Genomic DNA, 20,612 nt, shown 5'->3' with positions numbered 1-20,612 from the left:
AAGGAAGATTTTTGAACGGCACAGTACCGTGTCATCTGGCTACAGCGTTTACTTTATTTTTCGTTCAATGGATTTCCAGGTAGTGTCGGTCAACATACTGCTTAATAACTATTATCCGTGTCACAACCAGTTTTGTGAGTAATCTGCGGAGACGCGCGTCAAGCAGGGATCTGCGGCCATAATCTGCCGTGAAGCATCTTAGACCGTGTCACTGCGCATTTACAGCCGGGTAGATTCGTTCCAAACTGAAGTAACGACTGTCAGTGGAGATGGAGCCATTGGTGCTGCTGATTGTCTGAGATGATCCCCGCAAGCAGGAAAAGCTGTTCACCGCCTGTGAATGTTGCTGTCATGGAAACCTGCATAGACATTAAATGATCCCTGTTCACTTTCCGATTAGAGAGGAAGTGATGCGCTGGGCCTAATGTTTCTGACGTTAACAGCGAAAATATGATGGTAGGGCGAAAATTCCGCGAACTAAACAAGTATGGCGTTGATATAAACGTAATTTTGTTTCTGTTACGCTGGTAGGTCTACGCATTGCACAATGACATAAGTGAAGTGGCTGTCTGATCAACGGAATATTTTTATTTATAAGACTTGTACAAGTAGTCACGCTTTATGTTTAGTTCATATGGATAAACTGAAACATTCTGAAATCTTACAATCATTTGTTTAGGAGGGTTTATCGGCAATGAAAATTATTCCAAATTACTTGAATAAATGTAGTACTTTCGGCATAGCTTTATCTATGCCAACACGCGTTTCGGGATTTCACCCATTTTCGGCTGGCGTATCTTCGTCAAAAATTTTTTTATCGATTGCATTTCTCGCGCTGTAACTGTCATTTTTTCTGCAACTTGTAGTACCTATTTCCGCCGCATGCTGCGGTGTATCAATGAAACGTGAAGTGTTTCTATGCATATAAGTATGCATAGAAAGCGGGAAACATGAGTTTCAAGTTACGGAACAAAGGGCTGTTGCTGTGTTTTAAATGTAATCGTAATAAACGTTGTATTAGCGAGGATATTAACGTATTAAGCCAACTGAAGACAGATGGGACCCCGAAACGCTTACAGGCATGTATGAAGGGCATGTATCAGGTAGCTGATTGTTGTATTCCTTCATGTAATTCGATACACAGTTCCGGAGTTCAAAATTATTAAAAAGGATAAATGAATTCTCCAAACTTGTGAAGGTTTACATGTAATCTTCTCTTTCATTTTCAACGATCACGGACTAGACGGCTGAATTAAAGTGTGGTTCCTCTTTTCTGGAGAGCACGTAAAACGTGTAGGACATCCCAACATTTGCAAAGGCCTTTTGGTTGTGCAGTCATTTTCTGCTGGGAAAACGCCTGAGGAAACTCCCGTTTTCCCTTCTCGCCCAGCATATACTTAGCGCGCACTAAGAGCGCTGATGATAAGGAAGATCAATAGACTCGCAGCCGGTCGCGTGGCGAACTGCGTAGTAGAAGATTTGCACTGCTTTCGCAGGAATTCATCGGAGCCTTCAGCGAGTGTACGAAAAAATCGCATCCAAATGCACAAAATTCCTCATGGGAATGTTCCATTCGTGTGTCGTAATTGCTTAAGTCGAAACCGGAGCAATAATGTATGCAGGATGTCCAAGCAGGAATGCACTGTTTACTTTGCGCCTAATCTTCGTTTAGATAGGTTAGCAACACTTGATATTGGCGACGGTTATTTTGAGACATTGTGGTTAGTGAAAATGAATCGTTTTACCGTTGGACAAATTGTCATCATCAAAAAGTATTACAAATACGCGGAAAGTCCTTTAGACACACTTCGCAAATTGCCTACAATTTTCGGTCGGCGAAATATACCAGATTCACCGATTATAGTTTGAGGGAATTGGTTCAGTTGTTGATTTTACGACATCAAAGTGGCATCATACTGGCCGGTCTGCTGAAAATTTGAAAATATTTCCTCAGTAAATGAGAATGTTGCCCAGAACTGCAGATATCGAGACGGGAAGTCAACCATACAGTGAAACCTGAGAAAAGATCTCCATCTACACCCCTACAAGGTCCACTTGGCCCAACAACTACAGCCAACCGACTATTTGCTGCGTCGTGAATTCCCCGATTGGGCAGCGGAAAACCAAAAGGTAGACGACAGTTTTGTGAGAAATGTAATCTTCAGCGACTGGCGTATGTCAACTGGACGGCTACGTCAACAAGCAGAACTGTAGGATTTCGGGCGACGAAGATCCTCGCGTAACACTTCAATAGCCGGAGACGCTCAATAAGCAGCTGTTTAGTGTGGATTTTGGGCGGTTGGAATGGCTGGAATCTTATTCTTTGGAGAATTCCGCACGTAATGGTTACGGGAAAACAGTGCCAACTGTCATACCTCGTGCGGATTGCCTATACTGCTGCAGAAGAAATTTTCGGGTTGTGTCGTTCACGCCATAGAGAAATGAATTGCCCAGCAAGATCCTTAGGCATCTATTTCCTGTGTCGTTATGCGAAGTCACGTTTTTACGCGAACAACAAGGAAAATGTTTTGAATAAGGGGCGAAATTACGAGCATCACTGCGCAAGTCGATCCAGAAATTTTCGATAATGTCGTTGAAATTTTGTTTAACGGGTAAAAGTTTATTAACAAAGGTTTGGCGGAAATTTGTACGATATTATTTTCCAAAGGTAACTGCTGTGTTTTATGCTGAATTATACTAAAATTTAAACCTTTCAAGTAACTAATACGTTTTATTCAAAAATTAAACTGTGTGTTTTCTTGAGATAGTTTTTATAGGATGGTACAATAAGACGGTTTGGTTCGGTCATTATCTTTACCAAAGACGTCCCAAGTGGATGACTGGCAGCTAGTGTGCAGTGAAGACGAAGTTCATTGGTATGTTCATCAAATATACCCGAAAAGTTCCGGCTATGTTATCTGCGCTACTGCCATCTTACAAGCTGCTCCAACTCGGCAGGTGTGTCGCTTTTCCCCATCATTGTGATTTTTCCCGGTTGGGAAGCCCTAGCGTCAAAGTAGGCTTAGATCCTTGTTTTGACGGTGTTAAACAGATCAGCTATGCTTTTAACAAACGCAGGCATCGCCAGCAGTGAACACAGCGATTGTTGTAGTAAACGTACAGATACATCGTTATGTGTTACATATTATTTGATTTATTTGACTATTTTTCTTCACTAAGCGTTAGCATCGGGTAATACGCAACCTACAACGGTTTATCTGTTCACCCGACAGAGTTTTCTAGTGTTTTGCACTTTTCTTGCTGCGATGGGAGTTGGTTAACGTTAGTTAAAGAGAAAGCGCTTCATACGAAACTAGACCTTGTTGCCTAAGGGGAGACATATCCCTTTTTTGTACAAATATTAAAGTCCTTCCTTCTTCAATTTAAGCGAAAAGGTTACTGCGAAAGAACAACATTTGATATCATTTACAGCGTTTACTGAGTTTGTAAGTAAGACCCTTCCGAACAATGGCTAGACCTAACCATGTTATTCCGCAGTTCGTGGTCGTGCGGTAGCGTTCTCGCTTCCCGCGCCCTGGTTCCCGGGTTCGATTCCCGGCGGGGTCAGGGATTTTCTCTGCCTCGTGATGACTGGGTGTTGTGTGCTGTCCTTAGGTTAGTTAGGTTTTATCAGTTCTAAGTTCTAGGGGACTGATGACCATAGATGTTAAGTCCAATAGTGCTCAGAGCCATTTGAACCATTTAACCATGTTTGCAATAACAGTTAAATGGTTCAAATGGCTCTGAGCACTATGCGACTTAACTTCTGAGGTCATCAGTCACCTAAAACTTAGAACTAATTAAACCTAACTAACCTAAGGACATCACACACATACATGCCCGAGGCAGGATTCGAACCTGCGACCGTAGCGGTCGCTCAGTTTCAGACTGTAGCGCCTAGAACCGCTTGGCCACTCCGGCTGGCCAACCGTTAAATTCAGTTCCGCTTTCATAATGAGGTTTGTCATTGCTATATTGTTTTTGCAAATTAAACTGTCACATTAAAAATCGCTGTCTCCTTAATAATTGCTCAAGTAATATTACAGCGCAACGCGGGATTAGCCGAGCGGTCTCGGGGTCTGCAGTCATGGACTGTGCGGCTGGTCCCGGCGGAGGTTGGAGTCCTCCCTCGGGCATGTGTGTGTGTGTGTGTGTGTGTGTGTGTGTGTGTGTGTGTGCGTTTGGCCTTAGGATAATTTAGCTTAAGTAGTGTGTAAGCTTAGGGACTGATGACCTTACCAGTTAAGTCCCATAAGATTTCACACACATTTTTGAATATTACAGCCCCCCAAAGGATTCTACCGGTTAAGAATAACGGTACTGATTTGTCCATTGATTTCATGTCTAATTTTCGTGAATAAACAGATTAATCACTCACTTTGCCCTACGTCTCAAAGGAAAACTTCCAAACTCATATTTCTAATCTGCAAACTGTTCATAATTTTAAGCCCGCATCTCGTGGTCGTGCGGTAGCGTTCTCGCTTCCCACGCCCGGGTTCCCGGGTTCGATTCCCGGCGGGGTCAGGGATTTTCTCTGCCTCGTGATGGCTGGGTGTTGTGTGATGTCCTTAGCTTAGTTAGGTTTAAGTAGTTCTAGGTTCTAGGGGACTGATGACCTAAGATGTTAAGTCCCATAGTGCTCAGAGCCATTTGAACCATAATTTTAAGGGCGAAAACTGAACTACGACTATCCTCGCCTCGCATTAAGGAGCGCGAACTGCAGAGCTTGGGCAATGCTGATCGATAACTATATCCTACCACTGTCGATAGTAGTTCAAATGGTTCAAATGGCTCTAAGCACTACGGGACTTAACATCTGAGGTCATCAGTCCCCTAGACTTAGAACTACTTAAACCTAACTAACCTAGGACATCACACACATCCATGCCCGAGGCAGGATTCGAACCTGCGACCGTAGCAGATAGTAGTACCTCTAGTATCTTGTTCACCGCGTAGGTACCAACCAATAAACCCCCGACCTTTATAGAATCAGAACGCCCATGAACGAAACAGCTTCAAACGTCTGATTGCTTTACAAATGAGTTACCACGTTAAAAAACTGGCGTTAAGCGTATTATGAGAAAAAGTTCAGAAAAGGTCTCAAATTACGTTTACAGTTCGTTGCAAGTCCCAAACTGCTCTCATTATGAAGCACTGGGTGGATACAGCGTGAGTAATTGGCGCTCCATTTTAAGCAAAAACTACTTTTTCGCGCATCTCGATGTTGATTACGTCACATCTCCTAAATCGCATGTTGTATAATAATGTAATTTTGCAGCTACGTTCGGTGGTGTATGTGGATACAGTCTGCAAAGTGTTTTTGCGAATACAGTTAATACTACAGAAGAAATAAATTAAAAAATTATGCCTGGTGCTGTAGTTTTACTACACTAGCAGCGAAAATATAGATAGACTTTATTACTTTCACTATTTGGTGAGGAGTGTCAGCGAGAAAAAATTTCGTAAATGTTTGATATGTGTAAAGTTTGTTGGAAGTCACTAACTGCTCTCATATTCAAATACTGTATGAGTATAGTCTGCGTAATTTGCGCGACGAGAGTTGCGCTGCTCCGGGCATATACTTTCTAACTGTAACACTTGACTCACTGCGTAATCCTTTAACAAAAGATTATAGCTCTTAATGAATAGATTATGACAGATTATTAATTTTAAATTCGACCAATAAATGTATGAAATTTTGAAAATAATATTTTTGTTGCCGCTGACAGCCGATAGATAAGCACCCTGCAACTGGGTCTGTGTCCTGGGTTGGTCGTTTAGTAATATAGATTTGTCACGGAAGAAAGACAATCGGAAACTTCTTTCTTCTCTTCTTTCAGGGCGTAGTCATTTCGCTTCTTCTGGTCACAGAGGGAATTGTTCAAATGGTTGAAATGACTCTAAGCACTATGGGACTTAACATCTGAGGTCATCAGTCCCCTAGACTTAGAACTACTTAAACCTATCTAACTTAAGGACATGACACACATCCATGCCCGTGGCAGGATTCGAACCTGCGACCGTAGTAGTAGCGCGGTTCCAGACTGAAGCGCCTAGAACCGCTTGGCCACAGCGGCCGGCAGTGAATTGTTGCCAACGTTCCGTTGGTCTTCCAATGCCTCTTTTACCGCTTGGTCTATTTGATAAACCTACCTTTCCTGTTCTTCCTTCTAGCCATATTTCTTTATTTTATACGTTAAAAATATTAAGCTTTCTCTGTACATCGGCATTTTTGAATGTGTCCAGTCTCTTGCAGCCGTGACTGTTATCAGAAATTTCATTTCTGATTCCTGTATCCTACTAAAGTATTCAGTGTCCGCCACCCATGTCTGTGAGATGTAAGGCGAAAAATGGCACAGCCATTACTCTAAGAAAATTCATTCTCGTTTTGTTTTTCTCCTTTCCTTAGACAATATTGCACGGACTCTTCCACGTATTGGCTGGTACTTACTCAGTTCGTAATCGACGTCATAAATTATGTCACATCCGAGGCATTGGAAGGGAAGTAACACACTTGTTCAGTGGGTCTATTCTCTAGAGTTATTACCCTCCGCCACGCATCGTACGGTGGCTTGCGGAGTGTCTATGTCTATGTAGATATTTTTATTCGGACGGCATATTTTCCTGTAAAAGCCATAATGCCAGTCTTTAGAGCAGATCTGTTAAATGCATACGCAGATGTCTGAAGGTCATTCTCGGTTCGTTGAATAATAAATTCCTCATCAGCAAACCACACTTTATTTATGTGCGTTCTTTCGTTAATTTTATTCATGGATTTCCTCTGAGCTTCCATTCTCTAATGATAGCATTTGTGTAAATATTACAAAGTCTACGGGGTAAGCTACAGCTCTGACGTCTTCCTTGGGCGATATAACTTTTTTTCTCATACATTTTCTGTTTCCATAATTATTTATGTGCCATGGTAAAGGATGAACACGACATCCAGTCAATGTACCATAGCACGGATCTTTTCACTATAAAAATCTTTTCGTACTCAATGAATGGGCGTGGCCGAGCGGTTCTAGGCGCTACAGTCTGCAACGGCGCGACCGCTACGGTCGCAGGTTAGAATCCTGCCTCGGGCATAGATGTGTGTGATGTCCTTGGGTTTGTTAGATTTAAGTAGTTCTAAGTCTAGGGGACTGATGACCTCAGAATTTAAGTCTCATAGTGCTCAGAGCCGTTTGAACCATTTGATTAAGCAATGAATGGAACGTGTGTCTACAGATCAAATTCTCGTCTTCCGTCAATCACTATTTTCAAGGAAAAGACGCCGTCTTTGCAAAAGCTTTCAGAGAAATTTTCGCCACGCAAACCTACTGTTCGTTCTCAGAGTTATCGCGGATATTACAATAAAATATTTCCATATCGCATTTGTAGGTCGTGTATTAAATAGATGCATAGTTGATCGTCGATTCCCGTAAAATTTCGATGCTCATTTCAGAAGCACACTGGCAAGACTTTTGAAAGTTCGAACAATACTCGAGTTACTTCATGCGAACGCAATGTATGACCCCGTCCACATTCGTAGGACTAGCAACCCACAGAAGAATACGCATCCACCTGCAAAACAATCCTGGTACTGAGCAATCGGTTACGTAAGACACAGTGAACTACTGTAATACCAATACTGCCTGTAGAAGAAATACTGACATAACTACAGTCATTGCATTTTTAAGCTGACTTGATGGAATGCTACTGTGTGACTGGACATCCCGATCCACCCGAAAAAATAACGTAACGATTTTCCCGCTACATCTACACTTACAAGCATTTGATTTCATCACATCCTCAGCGCCCTTGTTTGTATGCGGGAGGACGTATCATCTACTTGGCTCGATTCAGCGGCTCGACTGAGGTCACATTCTGTCGTGCCAACTAACACGTTCGCAGTTCTTATGTAGTTACAGCGTGCTTACAAATGTCTAACAGTCTGAATGCTTAATTTTCTGTGTTTTAAATACTCGTTCCAGGAATACAGTTACTACGACAAAATAATTCTCGCTCTTCTTCTGAGGCACTGTGTTGAGACAATTACGCTGCGCAGCTTCTGCGGTTCAGAGGGCACACGCACTTCACACAGAACACACACGCACTTCACACGAGTCACATAATATTTCGTACTGTTTCATGAGGAGTTGCTTTGAGTGTTAGGTTAAATGTCAGAAGAATGTAAACACAACTGACTATTTCCAGCGATACGCTTTAAGCGTGGTAATTGGAAAAGAAATCAACATCAAAGAATTTAATAGTGAATACCCTGGCCGCCATAAATCATAGTTCTGAAGTGAGCTTTTTATAAATTATTTCTGTAATACTCATAAATAAACATTTCTATTTAGTTGCAATGCTCATTTCGCTTCACATCGGGCAGCGATCTCTGGCATTCTGGGAAAATCGCAGGCGTTCTCTCACGCTGTCTGCCAGCCAGAGAGCGTCTCAAAAAGTGTGCTCTACCTACATTACGAGAGAATCGACACATTCAGAAGAAACATCTGTAAGTAGGCTGTTTAGGTTTTTATGTTGGTAACGCCACGTACCGCTCTGTATGAAAATCACTGGCTGTGCTGTGTGCAGTCTGTGGCTGGTTTGCATTGCTGGAATTTGCTATTGTAGTGTTGGGCAGTTGGCTGTTAACAGCGCATACCGTTGTGCAGTTGGAGGTGAGCCGCCAGCAGTGGTGGATGTGGGGAGAGTGATGGCAGAATTTTAAGAGCTGACGATCTGGTCGTGTGTCCGCCAGAAAGAGTAAATTTGTAATACTGTATATCATGAACTGATATATATATATATAATGACTTTTGAACACTATTGAGGTAAATACCTTGTTTGTTCTCTATCAAAATCTTTCATTTGCTAACTATGTCTATCAGTAGTCAGTGCCTTCAGTAGTTAGAATCTATTATTCAGCTGGCAGTATTGGCACACGCTGTATTGCAGTAGTTTGAGTAACGAAGATTTTTGTGAGGTAAGTGATTCATGAAAGGTACAGGTTATTGTTAGTCAGGGCCATTCTTTTGTAGGGATTTTTGAAAGTCAGATTGCGTTGCGCTAAAAATATTGTGTGTCAGTTTAGTGTTGATCAGAATAAGTAAAGAGAGAAATGTCTGAGTACGTTCAGTTCTGCTCAGCTGTTTGAAAAGCAAATAACGTAAGAGGTTTCCCAGCACAGTAATTCATAAATTTTTCTAAGGGGACGTTACATATACACCGTATGTCAAAGTTAATACTTCGCCAATAGTTTCTTATATTTCATGAAAATAGCCAGAACAAATCCACATAGCTGCGAATATCTGTCAGTAGACAACACACCTTCGATTTACTTAGATTTTCCACTGTTGAAACGTTGCACACTAAGAACTTGTTAGTTTGCAAATCAATGAAGATTTTCAGTGTATGGAAAAAAAAGCATTGAACTGCAGTTTAGCGAAACTTGTCAGTAAAGTAAATCCCCTAGCACTGATGGAATCTTCGAAATTCGTTCCAGGCAAGGAAATTGCGCACTGATTTCATGGTTTATTTCAAGGTGCAGATTTCATTCAGCAAATTATTCACGACTATGACGTGATACGCTTTGGTTCATGACAGTTTGTGATTGGTGTAGCTTTACCACAAATATATCTGTTTAGAACATTAGCATCCTTCGTTATGGAATTCTAAACGAGTTGTATGTCATCACAGTCTTCTTGAGGAGAGCGAAGTAAATTTGACCGATGTAATTTCATTTTGGCGTCATTAACGATTCTCTGCGGGTTACTATGTATTCAATTGAGCAGTTCCTCTTTCTTTTTTCTTTGTGCCACAGCAAGCAATGGCTTGTTTTCGTCATTACGAGAATTACGCGACCGTTCCAACACGAGCGTGTCAGACTAATGTTTCTCGTTCTGTAGAATTCGACGCCCGTGTCTCGCAGATGTTGCCAAATGAGCAGCGGGGCATCACCTCGACTTTCACTAAAGTCGTTATGAAACCCGATGCCTTCTCTCTTATGCGTCCATTACAAACGAATAACCAGCGATGATATTTTTACTCATTGTATCAACAGAAAAGATTCTGACCTTTGTGCAATGGAATTGAAATCTCACAACTGTTATTTCTCGCAGTTTATACGGACGATAGCGTTTTCACTGTACTGAAGAGGATTAAGGAAGTACGTACGAGAAGCGATCGTGAAATTTCAGTTGTTGTTGTGGTCTTTAGTCGGAATATTGGTTTGTTACAGCTCTCCACGCTACTCTATCCTGTGCAAGCCTCTTCATCTTCGAATAACTACCGCAACGTACGCCCTTCTGAACCCGCCTACTATATTCATATCTTGCTCTCCCTCTACAATTCCTCTCCCCCCCCCCCCCCCTCTCCTCCGTCCACCACATTTATCTCCAACAGTAAATAAATTGGTGATCTCTGGAGGTTTCAGAATGTGCCCTATCAACCGATCGCCTTCTTTTATATAAGTTATGTCACAAATTTCTTTTCTCACCTGTTCTATTTAGGATCTCTTCATCAGTTACGCGATCTACCCGCTGATCTTCAGCATTCTTCTGAAGCGGTACGTTTCAAAAGCTTCTATTCTCTCCTTGTCTGAACTGTTTATGGTCCACGTTTGACTTCCTTATAAGGTTACACTCAACACAAATACCTTCAGAAAAGACTTCCTCACGCTTAAAAAATGTTCAAATGTGTGTGAAATATTATGGGACTTAACTGCTAAGGTCACCAGTCCCTAAGCTTACAAACTGCTTAACCTAAATTATCCTAAGGACAAACACACACACCCATGCCCGAGGGAGGACTCGAACCTCCGCCGGGACCAGCCGCACTCCTTACGCTTACATGTATATTCGGTGATAGCAAATTTCCCTTCTTCAAAAAAGCTTTTCTCGCCATTGCCAGTCTGCATTTTATATCTTTTCTGTTTCGGCAATCATTACTTATTTTTCTGCCGAAATATCTAAACGCATCTACTGTTTCATTGTCTCGTTTCCTAATGTAATTCCCTGAGCATCGTTTGAGTTAATTCGACTGCATTCCATTGCCCCTGTTTTGCTTTTGTTAATGTTCATCTTAAACCTCCATTCCCTTAAACTGCTCTTGCAAGTCCTCTGCTGGCTCTGAGAGAATGACAATGTCAAAAAATAAAAATAGGTAAATTATTTTTGTTTGTTTACAGGTACACAGCTGCTGTTTTGGAATACATTGAAATCCCCATGCTACAGTATCGTCGCACGGAAGTAAAGCAAAATTGCAGAGCCCACTGATAAAGTGAAGTTCCATGCGGTAATTTGTTTTCCGCATTTGGAAGGGAACAATGCAGCCACAATCAGTGCTGGATTGTGTGAAGTGAGCGGCAACAACGGATCATGATAATTATGACACAACAGTTAGGTGGCGCAGGTGCTTCCAGTGTGGTTGAAAAAGCACGAATAACGAGGAACGCAGAGGCAGACCATTTCTCTAAGAAGAACCGGGACTGCAAGAGAGGTGGACGCCCTGGTACTCGAAGGCCAGCATACCTCAATCTAATCGGTAGTGGGAAATCAGTAACGGATGAGTTTTCAGCATCTACTGCGCCATTCTGAGTATGGCAAAGGTCGCTGGGTTCCGCGACTGCTCAGATTCGTTCAAAAAAGCCAGCCGAACGGAGGCGGCAACGGAAGTATTCCAACTGTGTCAGGCCAGTCCCGGAGACTTCTTTAGTCTCTTGATCAACATGGACAGCTGCTGGGTGTATCACGATCACTCCGAGACAAAGGAGCAACGCAGCCAGTGGAAACATGTGGTTTCACCATCATCGAAAAAGGTCAAGACCCAACCATTATAGAGCAAGTGTATGTTGGGATGGTCATGGTGTGATGCTAACAAATTACACTAAGGTGGCAAAAGTCATGGGGTATCTCATAAAATCGTATCCGATGTCCTTTCGCCCAGTATAGTGCAGCAAATAGACGTGTCATGGACTCAAAAAATGGCTCTAAGCACTATCGGACTCAACATCTAGACTTAGAACTACTTAAACCTAACCAACCTAAGGACATCACACACATCCATGCCCGAGGCAGGATTCGAACCTGCGACCGTAGCAGCAGCGCGGTTCCGGACTGAAGCGCCTAGAACCACTCGGCCACCGTGGCCGGTTCATGGACTCAACAAGTCGTTGGAAGTCCCCTGCAGAAATATTGAGCCATGCTGCCTTTATAGCCGTCCATAATTACGAAGGTGTTGGCAGTACAGGATTTTGCGCATGAATTGACCTCTCGATTATGTCCCATAAATGTTCGATGGCATTCATGTCGGGCAATCTGGGTGACCAAACCATTCGCTCGAATTGTGCACCATATTTTTGAAACCACTCGCAAACAATTGTGGGCTGGTGGCATGGCACTGCCATCCATAAAAATTCTAGCGTTGTTTGTGAACATAAAGTGCATGAATGGCTGCAAATGGTCTCCAAGTAGCCAAACATACCCATTTCCAGTATGTTTGTTTGTTTTGCTTTTGGTTGTACAACACGAAGACGAAAAAGGAGTTAAAAGTGACTACACGTTAAGCCCAAGGTCATCAGCACCCACCACACTCGCACCCTATCATCAGCACTTACCGACTGAAATCGGGACTCATCTGACCAGTTGTCTAGTGCCCAAGCGTTATGGTCACGAGTCCAGGTGAGGCGCTGCAAGCAGTGTCGTGCTGTTAGCAAAGGCACTCTCATCGGTAGTCTGCTGCCATAGCCCATTAATGCCAAATTTCGCTGCACTGTCCTAACGGATACATTTATCGTACGTCCCACATTGATTTCTGCGGTTATTTCACGCAGTGCTGCTTGTCTGTTAGAGCTGACAACTCTACGCACTGCTATCGGTCGTTAAGTGGAGGTCGTCGTCACTGCGTTGTCCGTGTTTTAGAGGTAATGCCTGAAATAAGGTTTTCTCGACACACTCTTGACACTGTGAATCTCGGGGTATTGAATTCCCTGACGACTGTGTGTCCTATGCTTCTAGCTCCATTTATCATTCTGCTTATAAAGTCTGTTAATTTCCATCGTACGGTCTTCACATGTACCAAAAAACTAAACACCTCCCGAATAGGCCAGGAAGGCCCAACAGTGTCGACCGGCCGTCGTGTCATCTTCAGCCCATAGGCGCCACTTGATTCGGATATGGAGGGTCATGTGGTCAACACACCGCTCTCCCGACCGTATGTCAGTTTCCGAGACCGGAGTCGCTACTTCTCAGTCAAATAGCTCCTTAGCTTGCCTCACAAGGGCTGAGTGCACCCCGCTTGCCAACAGCGCTCGGCAGACCGGATGGTCACCCATCCAAGTGCAAGCCCAGCCCGACAGCGCTTATCTTCGGTGATCTGACGGGAACCGGTGTTAGCACTGCTGCAAGGCCGTTGGCCTTCACATGTACTACTTTAGTACAAATGACAGCTCAGCCAGTGCGCTGTCCTTTTATGCTTAGTGTATGCGATACCACCGCTATCTATGTGCATATCGCTATCCTATGATTATCATCACCTCAGTGAATGCTCGTAAAGGGAGAACCAATGTCGGTTCTCTAAGCTTTCGAAACTGTGTTTCGTGAGAAGAACTTCTTCCTTCCAGGAATTCACCTTTTGAGTTCACGAAGCATCTCTGTAATATTCGCATAATGACCGAACCTCCCGTTAACAAATCTAGCAGGCTGGCTTTGGATTGGTTCAATGCCTTCCTTTAATCCGACCTGGTGTGGATCCCAAACACTCGAACAGCAATCAAGAATGGGTCATTCAAGTGTTCTCCACGTGATCTCCTTTATTGATGACCAACACTTTCGTAAAATCCTCGCTATAAACAGAAGTTACTGGCTGTCCCTACAATGATCCTTACACGCACGTTCCATTTCATGTCGCTATGGAACGTTACGTGTACATATTTAATTATCATGACTGTGTCAAGCAGTACACCATTACTATTTGATTATTGCAGATTTGTTTTTCTCATTCATCTGCCTTCACTTACATTTTCCCTCATTTAGAGCAAGCTATAATCCATCACACCAAATAGAAATTAGATACGCGACATCTTGTATCCTCTTACAGTCACTCAAAGACGATACATTCCGGTATATTACGGCTTCATCAGAAAACAGTCGCTGCTTGCTGCTCGCCATATTCGTCAGATCGTTTGTGTGTTGTAGAGAACGAGAGAGGACCTATCACACTTTTCTGCGGCGTTCCTTAAAATGGTTCAAATGGCTCTGAGCACTATGGGACTTAACATCTGAGGTCATCAGTCCCCTAGAACTTAGATCTACTTAAACCTAACTAACCTAAGGACATCACACACATCCATGCCTGAGGCAAGATTCGAACCTGCGACCGTAGCAGCAGCGCGGTTCCAGACTGAATCGCCTAGAACCGCTCGGCCACCGCTGCTGGCTGCGGCATTCCTGCCGATACCTTTTTCTCATGTGATGGAGAGTCAAGCCTGCAAGGAATTTACACCTCTGCCACTCGTTGAGTCAAGAAGATAACCAGGATAACTATCATCAGATTCAGATGTTTTCTCTAGACCGTCGGGGAACTGAGTCGTTCCGTCAGATCAGTGACCTTGCACACAATTATCGCAGGATCCAGCGTGCTCTCCAAGACGTCCGTCAAACTCCTGCTCACTTAGATCTCCAGACGTGTTCCCTACTATGCTCTGGACATGATGTAGTGACATCTGGTCCCGTCTGTGTTATCGAAAATGTTCCTTGAGAAGCTATGGTAAAACGTGGTAGTAGCCGTTGGGCTACATTCCCAAAATTGATGTCCAACAAGTCTGTGTTAGTATCATCATCTTTAACACACAACTTTCGGAAATTTCCGAAACGGTTTCAGCTGTCCTATCCACACATATACCAGAGCTGATTTTGCCAGTGCGATGAAATATTGGCATTAAGAGCGTCTGGTGTTTTAAAGGAAAGGTGTCTACAATCCAACTCATATGTTTTCTTCAGCACGACGAGGTGAGTTATCAGTAGGCCAACACGTGTTTTGTTTTTTACAAAGGGAGACTACCGTCTTCTTATGGAGTTACGTCAACTCTTTAGGAAGAGACGTGCATTCTTCAAGAAAAGATCTTCAAAAAGTCCAAGAAAAGATATTTAAAACGATATACACGCCAATTAAATTGTGCGAAAATGTTTTATTACACCCAACTAGATCACACACTTTGTGAAAAAAATGTCATGCGCTACTGTCCGAACATTATTAAACTCCAATGTTTTGGAGACTTGTAGTGAATACAAAGCTTTAATGAGTAAATATCCATTCTTGATCGGAAGTATAGAATTAGCGAATACTTGGCCTCGAAAGGCGAGAGTGGGTATAATAATTTATAAACTATCCTGCTGCGAAGTATTTAGGATTGTTGCCCTGCAGTTCGATGTCGTTCATTCATCAAATATATGGGCATTCACGCATCTATTTCCATCTTCTAAAGAAAATAAATGCTTCTCTTCAGATAAATAGAGGAAACTGATAACTTCGTCAGTCCTGTACTTCTTTTCTTTCACTCCAAACATCACTTCGTTCATATTAACCAACATTTTAAAAAGCAAGCAGCATTCTAATAACCCAGTACAAGCTAAAATAGAGCAGGCAGAACCGCATTTCTAGACTAGATATTGGAGTGTTTATGTCACCAAACATAAGTGGAGTTGAGAAACCGGTTTACGAAATAGAGTTTTGGGGCGCTATGGAATCGTAATATATGTGAAATTATAGAATTGCGTTGCATTTGGAGAATGCAGCTCAAACCACTGAAACTGTTGTTCCAGACAATCCGATTATACGGATCTAGTTCAGTAATTGCAACCATACCCAGTTGTATAATCTCCATGACGTCAACATCTACATCTGTAGTCTGCAAATAACCGAAGTGCGTGGCGCACTGTACTGCACATTCTACCACATATTAGGGTCTCTTCCCGACCCAGGCGACTGCATGCCGCGGTAAGAATGCTTCACTGTCTGCGTCCGAGCTATAATTAGTCTAGTCTTGCCTTCACGGTTCCTACAGGAGCCGTACGTATGCGGTTGTAGTATATTCTTAGAGTCCTCATTAAATTCTGGTTCCTGCAACTTTGTAACTATGCTTCCTCGGGATAGCTGGCGCATATTTTTAAGTCTGTCAGTTCTGGTTTTTCAATACCTCTGTGACGCTGCCCAATGAGTCAAATAATCCTATGACGGTGCTGCACTTCTTTGTATACGTTCAACATGTTAGTTCTATTCGCCCACTTGGGCAACATTTTAAGATGGGTCGCACGATTGTTTTGTAAACAATCTCCTCTATAGACGTTTAAGACAGTTTGTATTTTACGCAGCACCCTACTCAAGCCTTAGCAGAAAAGTAATCCTATGAATAGCAAGAGTGACAATTCAACGAACTGAGAAGTGTAACCTCTGTCTGATGCCGAAAAACGAGTGTGTAGTTATGTACTGTACTGTTACCGTTGAGCTTAACAGGGAGAATAGACTCTTTGCATGAGGAGTACAAAGATGTAGACGGAGGTGGTACACGGAAAGGATAAGAAATCTTAATCTGAAGGCTGAAGCTACATTCGAAATTTCACTCCAGTAATTTTTAATGCTAGGAACACGTTCGTCAGTACCTGTTCCATGATCACCTACAATAGTGTTACAAAATTGGAGTCCAGTGCTTGCACAGATTTCGTGTTATAAGTGAGTAGAATGAGCATGGATTGTAATTTTTCCCATACTCCCGCATCAGTTTGCATTTCAATTAGTACAGCCATTGCAACCTGTATTGTAAATGTGCCACTTATGATAGAAACGCCCACGGCGGAGCGATTAAGGGCAAGAGCCACTTCGGAGAAAGTTCACCGGTTCGAGCCGAACACAGGACGCACACACTGTTATCATTATTATTCACGTGTCAGAAGCGCTTCCTGCTCTGTTAACTCTTACTGTAAACTACAAAAAAGCTTATTACAAGATTTCTAACCAATATGTTTTAACATCAAGCTCATTCTGTATTGCCTGAAACAGTTCTTCAGTACGTGTAAAAGGGCGCGCTGAAAACTGGAGCACATACTTTATAGTCAGGTCTTCACTGCCGTGACACTAGATGTTTTAGGACGGATGTATCCTCGTTTCGCTAGGCTGGCTTTGGACATACATACTACAGTCTTCAGTTGTCAGCGATTTCTATATTATGCAGTATTGTTTGCGCCAACCATTCAATTACTTTAATTTGTCCTAGAATGTTTGGGTCTTTAATTTCTACAGTTGTACTCTGTTTCAGGTAATCCAGTTCCTCTCCTCTCAACCCCCCTCCCCCACCTGCCATGATGTTTGCTTGCATGCACTGAATGACACTTTCCTCGTTTTAATCTTTTCTTCTGCTTATCTGCAGCTATTTCCATTGAATTATTAGTTGGAGCAATCCCTCTAAACAGATGCTGCTTGTCAAGTACTAATTTATGACTACAGAAACTGTGATAATAGACAATTGTTTACACTACATACAGCGACCCTCTGCGTGATAACACTGAAGGCAAGAAGAACTGAATACAAAAACACTAAAGAGTCTCGCCGGTTTATTCGGGCATCTATTTCAAACGAATGCGCCTCTCCTCTGGATCTAAATGCTTTCTTCGATTATTACATTCGGCTGCAATACGCGGCCCGTATTGACACAGACCTTGCATAAAAAAAACTTCCACGCGACAGAATCGTATCTGGTATAAACCGGTCGCGTGACGCTAAACACTGCGTCCCCTTCGTGTCTATCTTATGTTTACATTGTCCTTAATGCTACAAACAATCCTACTTCACAGCAAAAATCATTGAATATCTCATTTTTCTGTAAAGTAGAATTCCGAATAAATATTGCTATAACTTCCTAGAATTTAGAATTTTTTTCAGGATGTTACCTAAGGCACTGTACCACGTATCCGTCAGACTTTACACAAATTTGACACATTGTATTAAATTATGAAGGCTCATGTTTGAAAACTGTGTATGCCGTGGATGGATGTAAACAATACGTGGAAGATACTTATAAGCGATGTTATATGCAAGATACAACACCAAAATTCTGTGGTGTTGACATCACAATGAAAATCCTTCGACAGCCAAGTGCAGTCCTAAAGATGAAGCTGCTCTGTGAAATGTACATTAGTGAATAAATGAGAGAGTTGGGGAAGATAGTAGGCGAACTTCATTGTTAGGTTTACCACTCCCGATTTTGTCAAGAATAGCCATTATAGCTACCTTGAGATCATCCGTTCTTATTTCTACATTGTCTGCCTCTATCGTGTTTGTTTATCCTCGATGTAGAGTGGGAGCCTGCGTTTATCCGGTGTCCTGCTACTAGCCGAAGGACTCGCTTTTGCATCCTCGGATGGGTGTTGTGTTAATAGTTGCGCTTCGCTCCTCTTCACATCTCAAGCACGAACCGCTTGGACACAGACGACAGATGTAACGGTAGGTGCCCTTGGCGGCTTTGTATGACAACACTGTAAGACAAGGGGCTTCCCTAGCCAAACATGGTGTGCATCATTTAGGACTCTCCCTGCTGAATGCATACAGTTCAGATTTGGACTAGCCGGCGCCAGTTCCTAACTCAGGTCCAGCGTATAAATATTCCACAGAGCGTCTTCCTGGCACAAGCAGTACAGCTTCGGCGCTTATTCTTTGTCACACACACACACACAAAGGCAGTTGTATACGACTTGAACTGCACGCAGCGACTTACCCGAGCTCTTTGCAAACGGGAACGCTCGCTGCCACGGCGACGCCTGGCTGCGTACTGAGCCAACAGCGCACAGAGCTTCTGGCGCCAGACGCGGGATTGGCGACCCCGAGTCTGCGCATGCGCGGAAAGCCGAGAGCCGTTGCCGCAAGCGGTGTTCACCTGTGCCGTGCCTATTTGACGCACGCGGCCCCGGTTACCTGTCAGGGCTACGGTGGGTGTCTGTGGGTGCTGATGCGGGCAAAATTCCAATCGTTAGTACGGTAAAGACTCCACAAAATTTTTACGTGCGCATGCAGGTTGTGACCGGTTCTATCTACGTTGTCTCTCAGCGAATTCGTGGTCAGTTGGGCGTTGCCTTTAAGTTGTGGTTCAGGTTATTTGTTGATGGTTAACGAGGAAATAGGGAACGTTTATGACATTGTTCAAACCGAAGTGACTATGTTTTGGGCGACGTAGATTATAAACAAACGCATATACACGGCTTCGAAACAATATACGAGCATGCCGGCCGTGGTGGCCGAGCGGTTCTAGGCGCTTCAGTCCGGAATCGCGCCACTGTTACGGTCGCAGGTCGGAATCCTGCCTCGGGCATGGATGTGTGTGTGATATCCTTAGGTTTAAGTAGTTCTAAGTCTAGGGGACTAATGACCTCAGCTGTTAAGTCCCATAGTGCTCAGAGCCATTTGAACCAATTTGAATATACGAGTATTTTGGCTTAATCATAAAAATATTCAACTCGTTTTGTTTCGTGACCGGTTAAAGATTTCGAAAAGAGGTTTCCATCGAACGGTAGTAGACAGAGGGCCAGGTAATTCTGTCATTTTGTTATATAGGTTCGTACATTAAATCCAGAAGGCAGCCGGCAGTGGTACTAATCCAGAAAGCCTTCGACACGTCATCTCCTCGAAACGAAAGAAAAGGAAAGAAAAACAAATATCCACATGTGAAACATGTGAGCGGAGATGCTACTGGACTAAAGGCAGTGTGACAGGGCCAGTACTGTCCACGGTCAATATGAAAACTAGAGATCCCACGGCTACGTACAGGTAGCATTAACAAGGGAATATTCCCAAGTGAATTGACGACCTTGATGACACTTGCTGGGTGTGTTGGGAGGGGGGGGGGGTCAAAATAGTGCAATCCATATTTTTATGTTTTTTTTTTTTGCGCCCAATTTTACTTATAAGGGATGACGTGCACCCCGAAATGTAATTTGAGCATATTAGGTTTAGAGGGAATATCTTCAAAACGATAATATATATAAAAATGTTATTCATATAAACGTTATGTAATTAATGTTCTTGAAAACCGTATAACCAACTTTTCTAATTTGAAATTTTGCAAAATAGCCCACCCAGTTTTATTACAAGATAAATTAAAGAAACTTTCAAGCCACATACACCCTTGTGTAATAAAGCTGGTGTCTGAAGTACCATTTTTGGGGAACAAATTGTAAAAAATATGCTGTCGGAGGGAACATACCTAATTAAAAGATCTAAAGCTTCATTAGTATTTTAATTATTTATTTTATTTTTACGTTTTAAATTGTTATTTTACGTTTTACACTCACGTTTTCTTTGTTCTTTAGCTTACTATTTCATGTATGTGTATTTTATTACTTGAAAATAATAAGTAACCCATTACTGTGACAGAAAATAATTACAATAATGATAATCTGTAAAGAAATTCTTGAAACATAACTCGTTTTACACCATGCACATAAAATGTACGAAACGTCCTCACGTAATGTACACGAAGGAGAAGATGGTTCAAATGGCTCTGAGCACTATGGGACTCAACTGCTGAGGTCATTAGTCCCCTAGAACTTAGAACTAGTTAAACCTAACTAACCTAAAGACATCAC

At 42.6% G+C, this 20,612-nt stretch overlaps 1 protein-coding gene and 1 pseudogene across 1 annotated transcript in view; both read right to left on the bottom strand.

The window, feature by feature from the left end:
• The window catches only part of LOC126481013 (uncharacterized), a 180,860-nt gene extending 162,076 nt beyond the window's left edge, over positions 1 to 18,784 (bottom strand). The window contains exon 1 of the mRNA XM_050104469.1: positions 18,749 to 18,784. The gene's annotated coding sequence lies outside the window, so the exon portion shown is untranslated. The remainder of the gene's footprint in view (positions 1 to 18,748) is intronic.
• Positions 13,280 to 13,397, bottom strand: LOC126482411 (5S ribosomal RNA; annotated as a pseudogene).
• Positions 18,785 to 20,612: the final 1,828 nt, after the last annotated feature.

Source organism: Schistocerca serialis, chromosome 5, assembly GCF_023864345.2.
Source record: "Schistocerca serialis cubense isolate TAMUIC-IGC-003099 chromosome 5, iqSchSeri2.2, whole genome shotgun sequence".
In the NCBI taxonomy this organism is placed as follows: Eukaryota; Metazoa; Arthropoda; class Insecta; order Orthoptera; family Acrididae; genus Schistocerca; species Schistocerca serialis.
The sequence above is the reverse complement of the archived record's forward strand: the minus strand, read 5'-3'. Positions and strand labels throughout refer to the sequence as shown.